The sequence below is a fragment of the Lepisma saccharinum genome, chromosome 1, assembly GCF_977018435.1.
Source record: "Lepisma saccharinum chromosome 1, izLepSacc3.1, whole genome shotgun sequence".
Classification (NCBI taxonomy): domain Eukaryota; kingdom Metazoa; phylum Arthropoda; class Insecta; order Zygentoma; family Lepismatidae; genus Lepisma; species Lepisma saccharinum.
This window is the reverse complement of record NC_139229.1, coordinates 180660621-180676461: the sequence shown is the minus strand read 5'-3', so window position 1 is coordinate 180676461 and position 15841 is coordinate 180660621. Positions and strand designations below refer to the sequence as shown.

At 38.5% G+C, this 15841-nt stretch overlaps 1 protein-coding gene and 1 non-coding gene across 2 annotated transcripts in view; one reads left to right on the top strand and one right to left on the bottom strand.

Moving 5' to 3' along the window:
• The window catches only part of fid (class I SAM-dependent methyltransferase fire dancer), a 102466-nt gene that overhangs the window by 4783 nt on the left and 81842 nt on the right, over positions 1–15841 (top strand). The window lies entirely within an intron of this gene.
• Positions 7636–7717, bottom strand: TRNAS-GCU (transfer RNA serine (anticodon GCU)). Its single transcript has one exon. It is a non-coding gene; the product is annotated as a tRNA-Ser (tRNA).

The window sequence follows — 15841 nt, the reverse complement described above, 5'->3', positions numbered from 1 at the left end:
TTTTTTGTATATTATCATTAGTAGTAGTGTGCATAAATCTTCTTTTGTACTGTCCTTCAAAGCAGTATGATCCAAATATAATAATATAATAATAACCTTTGCCTTCTGAGTTCATAGGAAATAAATAACCATCGATTATAGTACAATTGAGTACTACAGTTCTGCTGAAAAGTACATTTTCATTATTTTATTTTAGTATTTGGTAAGTCTTTCGGGGGAGGTCCGGACCCCCTGGACCTCCACCCTAAATACGTCCTTGAACTGTTCCTAAATTACGTTTAAATGTTATCATAACATTTAATGGTTTAGGTTAGAACCAATGATCTAACGTACTTGGGTTGGAACCGCAAGCATAGGCGCCGACTCCATGGGGCTTGGGGGCTCGAGCCCCCCCCCCAATGTTAATGATGTGGGGGCAGAGCCCGTCAAATAATTTTGCTTAAGAGGATCAAATGTATTATTTTGCTTCTCTTGTAAAGTTTACTCTGAATTGTGCAACATGAACTTAACTTTAAATACACCTTTGAAATGTTCTAGACCATCAAATATGGGGGGCTGAGACCGCTAAACCATCAACTTTGGGGGCAAGGACTATGAACCGAGACAGCAAAACACATGACATATTACTATATACTAAGTATATAATTATGAGTATTGTTTACATTTTTACTAAAAGGAGTTTCAAAATAACGAGGTGATGTGACAATTATACCAGTATGTTGTTTAGTGAATTCTGAACAATTTGAGGTCGTAAACACGAATTTCAGGCAATATTGATATGTACGATATTTAGTTATCCTCGAAATCTCTTCCTCTAGTCCAAAGAATAAGGGGAAAATAATTCTAGTCTTTGAGTTTATTTAACACTGGCTTGCAGTAAAGTACGCAAGGAAAGCTTATGAAAAGTCTGTATTGCGAAAGCGGGAACGGCTATGATCAAAGGCATTATTGCTAAAGCACGACGTGCTATGTGTTTATTTATTATTGCAAAATTAAATTTAAAAAGTAAAATATTGTAGCAAGAACAAAAAAGTAAAACTATTTGCCTGCGATTTGTGTTAGCATTTATGTAAATAATTAAATAAAACTGTTAAATATTCGCTATTTTTATGGGTACGTCAACACTAACGTTCTTTGCACCCGTCACATGTCCTTTCTTTACAAGTCTCTTGCGGACATTAAAACACACCCATGCCCTCGCCGGGACTCGAACCCGAGACCTCCGGATCAAAGCGAGTTGAGCCGACCACCCAACACGCCGAGGCCGGCATAAAACTGTTATGTTGGCCTCTTAATGTAAATACATAGCCTACTTTTCAATAAAAATGTTAATTGTTATCTAAAAAACAAATGAGCAGATACACGTTTTTCATGTTACATTTCATTTGCATGAGGAATATAATAGCTGCTTAAAAACTGCTATACGAAGACTTAATTTTTAATTTTAAAAAAGGGAGGGAGTGAGTCATTCATTAATTTATTTCAGTGATCAGAGGCCCCCCCAATAATTTTGACAAGTCGGCGCCCCTGACCGCATGGCAATAGTTTCGTTTACTGACTGGTAACATATACAAATTTGCATAACCCCAGACAATCCACCTCACGAAATCAGATCTAAATACATCACTGAGTGCGCATCCCCTCGCCCCCAAAGCAAAAGCTTAGTTCGGACAGTGAAGTGGGGTACACTGAACTATATCGCAGAATTTGATCTTACGATTTTCTTTTCTATGTAAAAAAAAAAGTAAAAGTAAAGTGTTCCCCTGTGCATAGCACCACGCCATGAAGGCGTATAGGGGGTGTGGGGGTAACGCCCCACATTCGTATGCAAATAACATTCGTAACATCACCAAGACGACACATATCATGAAAATAGCGACAAGATGATATATAGATTTCTCACGATAAATTGTGAGATTATATTTACGATATCGTCTTGCTCTGATGACCCCTCACCCAGGCCATCCCCGCAAACTGCGTTTCACGGTCTAATCCCGAGTCGCGCCTTTGTGGGAACAAGAACGACAACACGTGCAGAAATCGGAAATGATGTAATGTTTCGGTGACGACATCTGAAGTACATCGTTCTGGCTTGAAGTAGCTCGTAAGCCACTGCTTTTTCATCGCCCGTTAGGCAACGGTTGACCGCGTGCGGACGAACAATACATCCACGACGTTCCCACCATTTCCCGCCGTTTGCATTGTTTTTTAATTTCTCTTTTGGTTCCACCACGACAGGTGTTGAAATTGTACTGTACTGCGGCGGCTTCTGTGTCGTTTTTCAAAATCCCTGGCTCAGAAAACACCTGAAGGAAGCAGGCACGTATCTAATAATGTATTTCGGCGATACAATTGTCTCAGAAATCAATAATAATAATAGGCTAGTATAAATGTTTAAATTATAATTATGTTTAAATTAAAATAATAGCTATTAATTCAAAGTGTAAATTAATTAATATGTTATTGTTATTATTACAAGAATCGGTAAAAAACGGTATAAGTGTAGAAATGTAACAGCGTTATCTAGTTTACCTGTAATTCACATCGTCAAAATTTGAATTAAAACAACTGCCCTGGCAAGGAAATTATTGCCAAATAGATAAAGAATTGAATATTGAGTAACAAAAAACGGTTAGATCCAGTTGACGAAAAGTTTCGTTCCTGATTAATATTTTATGCATATTATCATAGCAGTCTGTATAGATCTTTTTTGACACTGTCCTTCAATATATTAATTTCCTTCCAATATGTTCGACGGAAATAAATAGCTATCGATTAGACAGCAAATGTTAAAGAAGTATAAAAAAAAAGGTAAAGTGTTCCCCTGTGCATAGCACCACGCCATGAAGGCGTATAGGGGGTGTGGGGGTAACGCCCCACACTTTCTTGATCCGGTCGTGAGTGGGGGTGATGTGATCAGCATCACGCCCCTGACCGCCTTTACCCCCCAGGGTTTCCCCCAGGTACCCATGTTATTCGACGCTGGGTGGGCGCCGGGGATTTTAATTATTTAATATTTAGTGCTTGGTAAGTCTTTCACGGGGGGGGGGGGGAGTCCGGACCCCTGAACCCCCTAAATATGTCCTTGGAAGGAAGCACGGGCGTTCCCGGGATTTTTCCCCGGGAGAGGCTTGCAAGGTTTGGAGTGAGAGCTCAGTTTTGACGGTTTTGCTTGTTGTGGCTGATAGGAATTTCTCTCTCCTCCCCCTTTCTACCATCTTCTCTCATTGTTATTATCTTTTTCTCTCACGTTCTATCTCTCTTTTTCTCTCTTCATTATTCATTATCTCTCTCTCTCTCTCTTTGTTTCCGTATCTTTTCTCTCTTTTTCTATCACTGCCTCCCTCTTTATTCCTACTTCTTATTCTTTAATTTTCTCTCATTCATCTTTGTATGAACCTTTCTATGTTCCTCTGTTTCTCTCTTTCTATTTCTTTCTTTCTTCCTTCCTGTTTATATCTCTATTCTTGTGTGTCCGTATATCTTTCTCTCTATCACTTCCTCTCTCTTTGTTCCTGTTCCTCATTCTTTCTTCTCTTGCTTTATCGCACTGTGTTGTTTGAGTCTCGCTCATCTGTAAATTATGAAAACTTCTTGAGTAAGTTATTTGGGTGGATGCCAGGCCAGGATTTAGGAGGATGATGGGGACTGCAGTCCCTCCCAGGCCTTCATCCACAAAGGAGACTCCTTTGGGGGGGAAATTCATTCAAAAAACGCCACAGTATGAGAAAATACTACACATTTGAAAAAATATAACTAACCGTCTGGTATAACCAGGGCCTTCGATAGAGGGAGGGAATTTGCGGGTCCCCAATACCAAGGTGGTCCGAAGGAAGCGTTTCTCTCACATAATTTCAGTAAGAGTGACATGGAATTTATATTTAGAGCTAAAATAGTTATTGTATACGAGAGGTGATACGTGCAAAAACATTTTCAAAACGGTTCGGCCTTCACGTGAAACTCTAACGAGATAAAAATATTTAAAACACATTCATTATTTTTACAATTCCGTAATAATTGCACAGTAACGCATTGTGCAAAGAGAAATAATGCTAAAAGCACGTTTCGAACTTTTCCTCTCGGCGCAGGGGGAGCTAATTTCTGTTCTCATAAAATTAGAGCTTTCTAATGGCCGATAAATACCTCAAGAGAACTGGTCTGATATTGTATTTGATCGAAATCCATCAATGCGTACATATGAAGACAGCGAACATTACCTACCTTAACAAAAGCTTTGGAAAAGAAATCACTCGTCGCGCTTGGTGTACGGGAAAAGTTCACTAAAATTATACTTAACCCTTCTTGGTATTCCTGTTCGTTATTGGTAAGAATCTGTAGCAACCCTTTCCAATTTATATGTCATTCAAACGATGAGTGTTGATCTCGAGAATTTTTAGGTTATCAGTACATTACCAAATTTTTGCCCACATAAACTTAAATGAATATTGATTTATGTTGACTGGCTAGTTTCTGTTTTAAGAAGCAGCACAGAAAGCTAGTGGGGATTTGCCACTAGGCTATCCTAGGCTACTACAGCCTAGGGGCCGCAAGTCCGCTGAAGGGATAGAAGTGACCAAGACCATCGACTTTCAAGAATTTTTAAAGCATTTACACTTGACCGAAGCAAAGTATGAAGTGAATTCGGCTGGTGACTATATTTAAAACTTTTCGTGAAAAACACTTAACACTGCTTTTACCAAATCTTGACATTGTTCTGAGAATTTCTTTGAAATTCCGGACATCTGGCGTCGTAGCGCGATGTGCTAACCACTCCTCGAAGGGGGCGGCTAAGGGGAGAGAGAAAAAAAAGAGAGAGAGAGATGGGCAGGGAAATGCATGCAACGCTCACACACAGTCAGCAGAGACAGACATTATTCTATGTTCTTCGTATGTTTTTTTTTCGATATTATTCTTAGAAAAGTATAACTAATTGCTTATCTTTGCTGTTATAACAAAATCCCTACCCCCTGCAAAATTTTGGTGCGGAAATATTGAAACAAAATCATGGAAGGGGAATCCCTAAGCCCCAGGATTTTACACCCTCGATGTAACCACCAAGCTATGCCAGTATTGCAGCTAGACTTGCAATTGTTGATTTGCAATATCATGGTTCAAAGTAACAGAAAATGTCAACTAATGAACTGACAATCAGCCATACAATCGCTTACAGACAAAGGCTATCACACGGAGTAGAACTTGGTGCTTATTGTTTACATTCAATTCTCTGAAGCATTTAAATAGCACTGTATTCCTTAAAGTAACAATGCTTCCAAATTTTCTTTATTGTCTTATACCAGCCATGATGATTTTATGTCTAGAAAATTATATATTTAGAAATTACATTATGCGTAAGTATTTCGAAAAGGCTGGACAGAGACTAAAAATAATGGGCTGTCCGGACTAAATCGGGACGTCTGGTAGACTTGCATCAATGGTTATAGAACTAAATTTAATAAAGAATGCAGACCGCAGGCTCCTATAGAGCCTGCCTCTCTGCAGAAACAACCCGTTGATTTATGCAATGACAAAATCGAAATTCTTGTAAAATCTAAAAAATCGTCAATGTTGTTTTCGTAGCTTTTATAAGTTTTCATAGCTCGAGGGAGAGGGGACATTGCCCCCTTGGCTTCCCCTCTGGATACGGGCCTGTCTATATAATAATAATAACCTGTGGCTCGATAGCCCTTGAAGGGCACAGGCCGATCTCCCGATTGCCACTCTCCCTCCCACAATCCTACCTACAGGTGTGGAGATCTTCAACCGGTAATGGGGTGACGTGGGGTCAGCACGTCAAACCCCCAACCGTTATAGGAGATTTCCGAGACCGGGTTATGCTACTCACTCACTCGTAGCTCCCCAATTACTCACGATGGTGGGTTGCCACCGGCTCTATACATCGGGACTATATATATACGTAAATCTCTTCCTGAAGAAAGCAATTAGAGTGCTGCCTGGAATAAAGTAAATGGTCCCTTGGAATATGAAAACTCAAGTTGCCCCCCAAAATAGAAACTGTAGCACAACAGCCCTTTGAGGGCCAGGACCCGCCGAGCGGCTTTTCTTTGAACATATGTGGTCAGAGCTTTCGAAACCGATGTCCGTTACTGTTGTCACAAAGTAGCTCCCCAATTGTTCTCACGATGCTGGGTCAACATCGAAATTTTGGGGGCTCCCACCGGGAATCGAACCAAAGGCAAGAGAGCTAACCATTATGCTATTCGGGAGCTCTGATTGCCAAACACTAATCATCGACCAGATTAAATAATGTATGTGTATTCTGTATTTGTCCTTACAAGATTGTTCATGTCAAGCTTTATTCGGGCAAAATTAAAGCGAAAATTATTGGGAAGGAGTCTAGTCTAAGGTGACCAGATTTTTAAAACAACAAAACGGGACGGCAAAATGAATACACATTTGAATAAAAACTGTCTTGTGATAAATACTTATATTTGAAAATGAAATCAATAATAATTTAGATAGTATGATGATATAGGTATACTGGACTACAACCAAGGAGAATTAGAAGTCATTGATTGATATTTTGCCGATGAATGAATTTTCATTACATCCTTCTTTTCAAATAACATTTTGTAAAATTGTAATATAATTAAGCCTTGTTTCCATATTAAAAAGCACTAAGTTGCTGACCAAGGCAGTTTATTAAGATGTAAAAACACTTAGTTTAGTTCTTCGTCTGAGGAAGACCCTGATACAGGGTTGAAACGTCTACGTGTTAAGTGTTTTTACATCTTAATAAACTGCCTTGGTCAGCAACTTAAAAAGTTGTAAAAGTTTACACTAGCGTGACAAAAGTCCACCTTTTTAATCAACATAGCTTTCAAAGTTTATACTGAAAGAGCCTTCGTCACTGGTCTACGGTACGAAAACAGGCCTCCACGTTGGCGTCGTGGTAACGTCGTTGCCTTGTAATCAAGGTGTCCCGGGTGCGATACCCGGTGGAGATACATCGATCTCACTTTAAACTGTAGGTCCAGTCCCAATTAGCCTTTCTGTGCATAAAGTTGACTTAAAACAAAAACTCAAACTCAATGCATGAAAACACTCGTTCAGGGGGACACTGGAATATAGCACAGTGTTGACATCGAAATGTGAAATAATTTCTATCCAACAATGCAATAGTTATATAGTGATAGTAGAGAACGTATATTGTTGCAGTAATTCTAGGCCGATAAGTCATTGTCATTTGGCGCTGGCGGGTTTCCCGTTTTACGTTCCAAAAAAATCGGAACGGAGACAAGAAAAGGGGGGGCTGTCCCGGGTAATAGACATTAATCTAGTCATTATTCTTAGAGCAATACAAACCGTTGTATTCAACCTTTAAAACTGTTTGGAGATGCCGTCCTGTGTTGCTGGTTGAATAATAAAGCTATGAAGCACATTCTGCGTTGAACGGGAAGAACCAGAAACTTGGTAACGAGCGGAACACAGCTGGCAAAAATTTGAATATTCAGCGCCCGCCATGATGGAGGGAAATAAAAGTCTACCTCTGCACGTGGACTTTGTAGCTGGCAGAGAAAACGGCCCATAAAGAACAATCGCTTACACAATGGACTTTCTTACAATATTATTGTCGCGAGTAACATGCCTTGTTTCCGACGCTAACACAAAAAGAATCGACGAGGATGGGATTCGAACCCACGCGGGCAGAGCCCATTGGATTAGCAGTCCAACGCCTTAACCACTCGGCCACCTCGTCTTCGACTGTTAGCTCGGCTCTAGAGGATATGACGCGACACTTGATTTGTTTATGCGAGAGACTGCGCTACCAGCACTAATAAGAAAGATCAATATATTTCTATTCAGCTTTACTTTTTGTTATTTTTTATTAACAATTTCAACAAATACAATAACTGTTTTGTCACTAGGTTTAAATTATTTTGGCGAGCAATCGTAGGTATCGATTTCGTTTGATTTCTGGGTGCCAAAGCAATATGGGTAAGAAAACATTCTTAAGTTTACCTACTTGAGTTGGTGTTTTAAGTTCACTTTATGCACAGTAAGGCTAATCGGGACTGGACCTACAGTTTAAAGTGGAATCCGAACCACTTGTGCCTCCACCGGGTATCGAACCCGGGACCCCTTGATTACAAGGCAATGACGCCACATGGTGGAGGCCCTTAAGTTTACCTACTAAATGGTTGTTATTATTTTTATCCGTACACGTTTTATTTAAAACAATAATATACCTATCATTACTGAATTTTTAAATATTTTTTGTTGTTTGGATTTTCTAACTTTTAAGGTTAATCGCGACTTCTGATTACGTGTATCAGTGACAATATATTCTAGTGCAAATGTATTGGAACACATTGTAAAAGTTCAAAGTGAAAAATAGTTTTGCACATAAACTAATGCAGATGAATTTCATAATATCGTGTAGGACATACATTCAATAACGCTATGAAACTTGTTATATGCTGATCTCTAAAATCAACAGATAAATTTGCATGTCAGTATTTTGTAATAAATCAAAGAAGCAACATTAATTGGAAATAAAAAAAGCATCTGCTATAAAATATTTATAAAAGGTACGAGAGGAAGAAGAAGTCAATATGTTAGGTCACTTTCCAGTGGACCAGTTTATTCAGAAGGCGCATAAAATCCCATGAAATTTTCCTCAGTATGTAAATGTTCTCTGAAAACTTAAACTTTGCTTTTCAAGCTACGTCAGTGTTCGGAAAGTTACTTTTAAAAAAGGTAACTAGTTACAGTTACTTGCTTAAAAAAGTAACAGTTACAGTTACACATTTTAAAAAGTAACTCAGTTACAGTTACCTGTACTTCAAAAGTAACTGTGAGTTACTTTAACAGTTACTTTCTGCTGAAAATTTTCTTGCAACCAAATTACACAAATCGACCATTAATTGTAATAACATATTTGTGAAGACTAACATGTCTTTTACTTATGTTATTGGTACATAATATAAGTCTTCATATATTTATATTTATTACAAAATGAAGTGCTCTCCTGTGTTTTGCGCGACTCCATGAAGGCGTATAGGGGGGTGCGGAGTTAGAGCCCCACACTTTCTTGATCATGGACGAAGGTGGGAGTGATGTGATCAGCAGCACGTCCCTGGCATCCTTTACCCTCCAGATACCCACTTTATACGACGCTGCGTGGGCGCTGGAGCCGCTTCAACAGGTGGGAAAAAAAAATCTCGATTCTCCCCCACCGAGGATCGAACCCGGGGGTCTCAGGCATGGTAGTCAGGCACCCAAACGACTTTTATTTTTTTAAGGAATACCCCTATGCAGTAGTATCCCCCGTTATTAACATTTTCTCAGTTTTCACGTATGTCAATTTTCTGTTTTCTGTATTCTCATTGGAACAAACACAAACATCCATGTCCGAAACGAACTAGAATCCGGGACTCCTGACATATAGTGCGTTGTGCTAACCACTCCGCCACAGAGGTTGACCTGAGCTACTGCGACTGAAACATTTGTATTTATTATGATTGTTAATCTTAATGAATGTCCATTGGAAGGGGGGGGATTCTAGAAACTGTATAGAAAGAGAGAGAGAGAGAGAGAGAGAGAGAGAGAGAGAAATCACTCACGTAGAATAAATATATTCTAAGAAGGGAGGTCTGTTTCGCATATAGGGCGTGTCAGAGAGAAATAAATTTGTTGTACAATTTCAAGTGTTCTGAACCAGAAAATGATAAAAAATATAATGTGGAAGCCTATAATTGTGCATTATCGATGAAGGTGAAAATGGCATTTTAAACTTACCCCTTCAGTTCTCTCTGAGACGATTACATAAACAAGCGAGAATGATCGTTAGGGTCTTCCCGATTCTTTCGTTTGCCACTTGAGTGTTGTAATTCACTGTTGTATCAATAATAATGGTGAGATCTGTCGTATCTGTTATTTCAAGAAAATTAGTTCTCATTTAAATCTTAAACGAATAGCACTTACCAAAATAGATTACTTTTTCAAAATGTTCAGAAATGCTGAATAATCATAAATAAGCGAATTCTAACCGGAAATATTTTTACTTCCATTTTTAAATTATCAGGAACTGAGATAAATTAAATCACATGGAAACAATTACATTGTTTTCCATTCATATGCGCATTTGCTAGCTCCCGTCTTCTTCAGTTTCGTTCATAGTACCAGTATCGTTGAATTCTTCGTAAAAACACTGAAATACTGCAGTTTTTCAGTTTTATCCAATATTATAGCAAAGGAAAAAAAAACTATCGGATGCTACTTACAGAAGGGGGAAGTTATAAGGTTACAGAGGAACAAACTACAGAAACAATAGACACTTCACAGCACATAACTGACAATGGCAAACTGTCAGCAATAGGAAGGAATTCTCCTCGTAGAGGCTTATCTTCCCGCTTCTGGGAAATCCACCCCTCTTCCGGGGTGTGATTATCGCTGTGGAATTCAGGTCTACCAAACGAGAGATGAAACATACGATAAACCTTGAAATTCCTGGCACCTTGCAGGAGTCTACCGATTGACCACCGCCAGGAGACAAATTTAGTAGTACAACAAATTTCTCTTTTTCTCTTCACCTATTGTTTGCAAGAATTAATGTATCAAAGGATAGGCTTTTATACGAGGGCCACTATTTATATTTTGAGCCTTGGCAACACTGATTGAAGTTAGGCGCGATTTGACGTTTGCACGGAATTGTATGGCATTATTTACCATAACGTACTTCAAATGCTTTGTCAATAGCTTGATTTGTGTTGTTTATGTTGCCTTGGAGATTGCGCGACAACAATAAAATGGAATTAACTCGTGAACATTTTCGTGCGATGATTTTTTACGATTTTCGACGTGGATTATCAAGACAAGAGTGCATCGATCAACTTACTTCACATTTGGCGATGAAGCCCCATCCTTTGCCACTGTGAAACGCTGGTATAACGAATTTAATCGTGGTCGCCATTCGCTCACCGACGAGATTCGCGAAGGTCGTCCAAAATAGGTTGTTGTTCAAGAAAACATTGATACCATAGGCATTAGTTCCACCAGCATATATAAAATATTACATGATCATTTAGCTGTGAGAAATGTATGTTCTCGTTGGATCCCACACAATTTGACAAAAACTAAAAAAAAAAAGCTCGCGTCAATTGGTGCAAACAAATGCTCAATAAATACAATCGTGGTGCTTGAAAAGACGTATATAAGATTGTAACAGGTGACGAATCATGGATATATGCATATGAGCCGGAACGTAAACAGCAGTCGACTGTATGGGTGTTTCAAGATGAACCCAATCCAACAAAAGTTGTTCGCGCTCGAAGCACATCGAAACAAATGGTCGCCTGTTTTTTTTTTCGGGAAAACTGGTCATGTGGCAACTGTGCCTTTAGAGGAACGTAGAACGGTCAACTCTGAATGGTACACAACAATTTGTTTGCCAGAGGTCTTCGGTCAAATACGGAAAACAAACAAACGCCGTCGAATCATTCTTCATCAAGACAATGCCAGCTGTCACACATCTCGTCTAACAACCGACTTTATGAACAGTCAAAAAATCGAATTGATGGGTGATCCGCCGTACAGTCCTGATTTGTCACCCAATGACTTCTTCTTGTTCCCGAATGTCAAGAATAAATTGCGTGGACAACGATTTTCGTCGGCGGAAGACGCCGTTGATGCGTTCAAAAACCATATTATGGAGGTGTCTCAAGAAGATTGGAAAAACTGCTTTGACAAATGGTTCGAACGAATGCAAAAGTGTATTGACCATAAAGAAGAATACTTCGAAAAACAATAAAGCAGTTTTCAATGCCAAATTCCTGTTTTTTCATTGTTAGGCTCAAAATATAAATAGTGACCCTCGTATCACAGCAGAAACTAAATTCCGGCTCACTTTGAGTCCTAAATCGCCAATAATTTATGACACTTTCATAGCATTTTAAGTGTCTCAAAGTAACTGTAAAAGTAACTGTAGAAGTAACTGTTAAAACGTCACTTCTATCGTAAAAAGTAACTCAGTTACAGTTACTCACTTTTAAAAGTAACTAGTTACAGTTACATTTTCTCAAAAAAGTTACTTACAAACACTGAGCTACGTGATGGAATAAATAATGACGATAAGGGCGTTCTCGATGTTGTTACGTACCCAATAGGACCAAGTAATGTGAATAGTTTGCCAAAGACGAATAGAGATGGCAGCACCAGGCGTGCAAGGTTAAGAATTGGCATAATATATATATGAATAATTATAAATAAGAACAAAGCATATTGGAAAGATGAAAAACAATAGAATATATTATAAGAAGACAAAAAATAAATATGAAAGAAGTAAATTAATATATATATCTTATAAATCAAATCAATGATCACATGTAAGTTAATATGAAAATTAAGGAAGTCAAAGCACTGATACAAGTTTGTGTCTTTGAACAGATATTGCATCTGTATAATTGATTTACCATTCCTATAGGGGAAATTTTGTTTACATCAGTGGCGAGCGCGTTCCGATCGACGCCCCACAGCACTTTTTGGTTGCGCGGTTTAACTGTAGCACCTACTTGGATGCGCATGTCAATCGGCTGCACCAAGTATACACTCTGTTGTACCTAGTTAGTGGTGGCGCGTTCCAATTGCAGCCCCAAGGGAGGATATTAGTATTATTCCCAAAGCTTGGAGGAAAAAGTTGGAAAAGGATAAAGGCATTCGTTAAATAGTCAAAACCTAAATAAATTGAAATCCAGAGGGAAGTTTACAAAGAAGATAAGAAGGAAGTCCCGATCCAGAACGTCCATTGAGAAGGAAGTCCAGATCCTCCATATTGAGAAGGAAGTCCAGATCCAGACCGTCCATTCAGAAGGAAGTCCTGATCCAGATCTGCCCATTACGAAGGAAGTGCAAATAGAAGAATATCCAAATAGAGAAAATAAATAATAAAAAGAATATTGAGATGAAAATTGACTAAACGAGAAAATTATAGAAGAATGTAGCTTATCATGTAAATATTCTTACTCCATGTATCCTGTTTTAAATAATATATTCGTTTAAACGTCTCCATTGGAAGGCATCCTGTCTGGTTTCGTTGTCTACAAAGAACCCTACCCTGTAGATAAGCTAGCTGAGTTTTAAGTTTAAGGTTTATGTACCTTTGCACCAAATGAAGGTAGCAATGTGGCAGTGGTACAGTGTTTGTTCATTTCGTTCTCTTCAATATGAGAAAGTTCATTGTAAAAGAAAAGGGGGAGTATTGCCACGTAATACTAAATAACAGGAACACTTTCAAAACATCAAGTTGAGAAGCACACCAACACCACATGACACTTCTCAGTATACATACACTTCAGTTATATCAGGGGTTCCCAAATTTTTTCGGCTCACGGCGCCCTTGTTTCAAGATTTTCCCGCGGCGCCCAAGTCAGGATGTAGGCCTATCTAACACTTGGAACGCTCAGTTAGTGTGGTTAGGTTGCTTGCTTTAAATTAAAAAAATAGACAATATTTCAAATTCAGAAAAATCTTATATGTAAAGAGTTCTAAATAAGCACATATTTTGGAATAAGTGTAATTTCAGTGAAAATATTGGAATATTTCGCGGCGCCCTATAGAAAAAAGAGCGTTTGACGAGACACCAAAAAAAAAAAAAAAAATACAGGTAAAGGCACAAAATCAAAAATTATTGAAAAAATATTGAAAGTCAGTTTCAATGCTTAAATATCGTACACAGCTACACACTCACACAGAGCCTGGACTAAAAATACCTGCAGACAATGGGGTTGGATTCCCTGGGTGGGTGTTCTGAGGTTGGAATTTTTCCGGCCATGTCTCTACATATGCAGGTTCTGGTGTTCACCCAGCCTCAAATAAATGTTTGTGTGTTTGAGTTGGTGTCCACTTTATGCACAGATAGGCTAATCGGGACTGGTTCTACAGTTTAAAGTGGGACCCGAAGCACTACGCACCTCCACCGGGGATCGAACCTGGGATCCCATGATTACAAGGCGACGACGTTAGCACTACGCCGTCCTGAAGGTCCTGAAATGAATGGGTACCTGGTGGCAACCCCTTAGGTGGAAATGTGGCAGGAGAGTAGTTATATTTGTGATATAACCAGGACCACTTACAAGTGTAGAAAAGGAGAGGCTATTTGATTGAACAATCCGATTTGCCTACACTTAAAACAATGGCAAGAGGGGCTTATACCCCAATTCTTCAGGTGTGATATGCCCTGATTTTTTAAGAATTTTGAATTCTAGTGTAGAAAAGGTGAAGCCTCTCAGACAGATTTGCCTACACTTAAAATTATGTCAAGTTCCATATGATCTTATTGTTTTAAGTGTGTTTTTCTGTCAAAATTCCTGGGATTTTGAATTCTAGTGTGGAAATGGTGAGCCCCCCTCAGATTGATTCTGCCATGTGCACAAAAGCTGAATCTCTCAATTTGCTGTCTATAAGCTTGTCAAAAATAAGCCGCCCCCCCTGTTATTGTTTTGGCTACATTTGAAATTGAGCAAAAAATATTTATATTCTCAAGCAAAACTCCCCGATCATTATATTGAGCCAAGGGCAGGCTGTTTCATGTTTTTTTCTAATCTTTTGATCAGTCACATGTCCCGGCAGGCAATTAATTATGCAGGGGCCTGGGAGAGTTATGCGTGCATCCAAGAGATATAATCTATATTGTGCTCTTTCAGGGAAAATTCCCCCCATACATGCCTTCATGTTATTGACTCCAAGGGGAATTCTCAGTAATAAGAATATTGACCCCTTGCATGTTGTATGCCTGAACACAATTCTAATCTTGTCTTGCTGTATTAATATAAACCCAAGCAAGGACTTACAGAACATTCAATGCACAATTATAAAGTCCAACTATGAAATTGTATTTAGCTGATATAGAGCTATGAGCTCTGGGCTCTCAATAAAATGTGGACATAGTCCCATGGCTTATTGCCTTGTAAACAGGAGGCTCGGGTTTGAATCCTGATAAAATATAATGCCTCCCCTGATGGCAAAGTGTTAATATTGGTGCCTTGTAAACAAGAGGCTCGGGTTTGAGGCCCGACAAAATGTGTAAGATTGAAATACATGTGGCAAAATAATATCTCTACACGTGAGATTTTGAGAATATTCACTGCTAGCTGATATACAGCTGAGGTTTGAAAGTGTGTTGTACAACAGCATAAAAATATACACACACACACACATATTTACTTCTGGTTTAAGTTCAATTGGACACCAGCCTCAATTTGTTTATCTAATATTAAAACAATGTAATTCTTCTAGAATTGCTCTGTGACTCTCTCATTTCTTACATCATAAACATATGATTTTTCACCTATGAGAATAACACTACATATGGTGTCATCAGGGAGTGTATTGTGAAATTCACAGATAATTTTAATGTTTGTCCTGTCATTAACCACAACTTGTTTCCTTTTTGAAGTGTTGATTACAAACATGGGCCTCTGTGCTTTGAATTCATCTGGTGTGTAATACATGTCAGTATTGCCAGTAGTGACTCTTTTGTATGATGAAAATGCCTCATATAATTTGAGGAAATCATCCTTGGAAATGTCTAAATTATAATTTTCTCTAGGAAATACCTCATTTCTGCCATTTTTAAGATATATGTTCTTGATGTTGCAGTTATCAAATCTACTTGAATTTTTTTCCTGATTGTTGTGTCTTCCAGTCTGAAACAATACCACTACAAAATCAGGCATGTCATATTGTATGCTGGAGAATGAATTTGTAGCATCAAACTCATAATAGGTACCAGATGCGGGCTTCTGTACACATTGATATGTATAAAATTGTAGAGGAATCTGTGGATTTTTTATTATATCTGCTTTGTATTTAAGAGCATAACTGG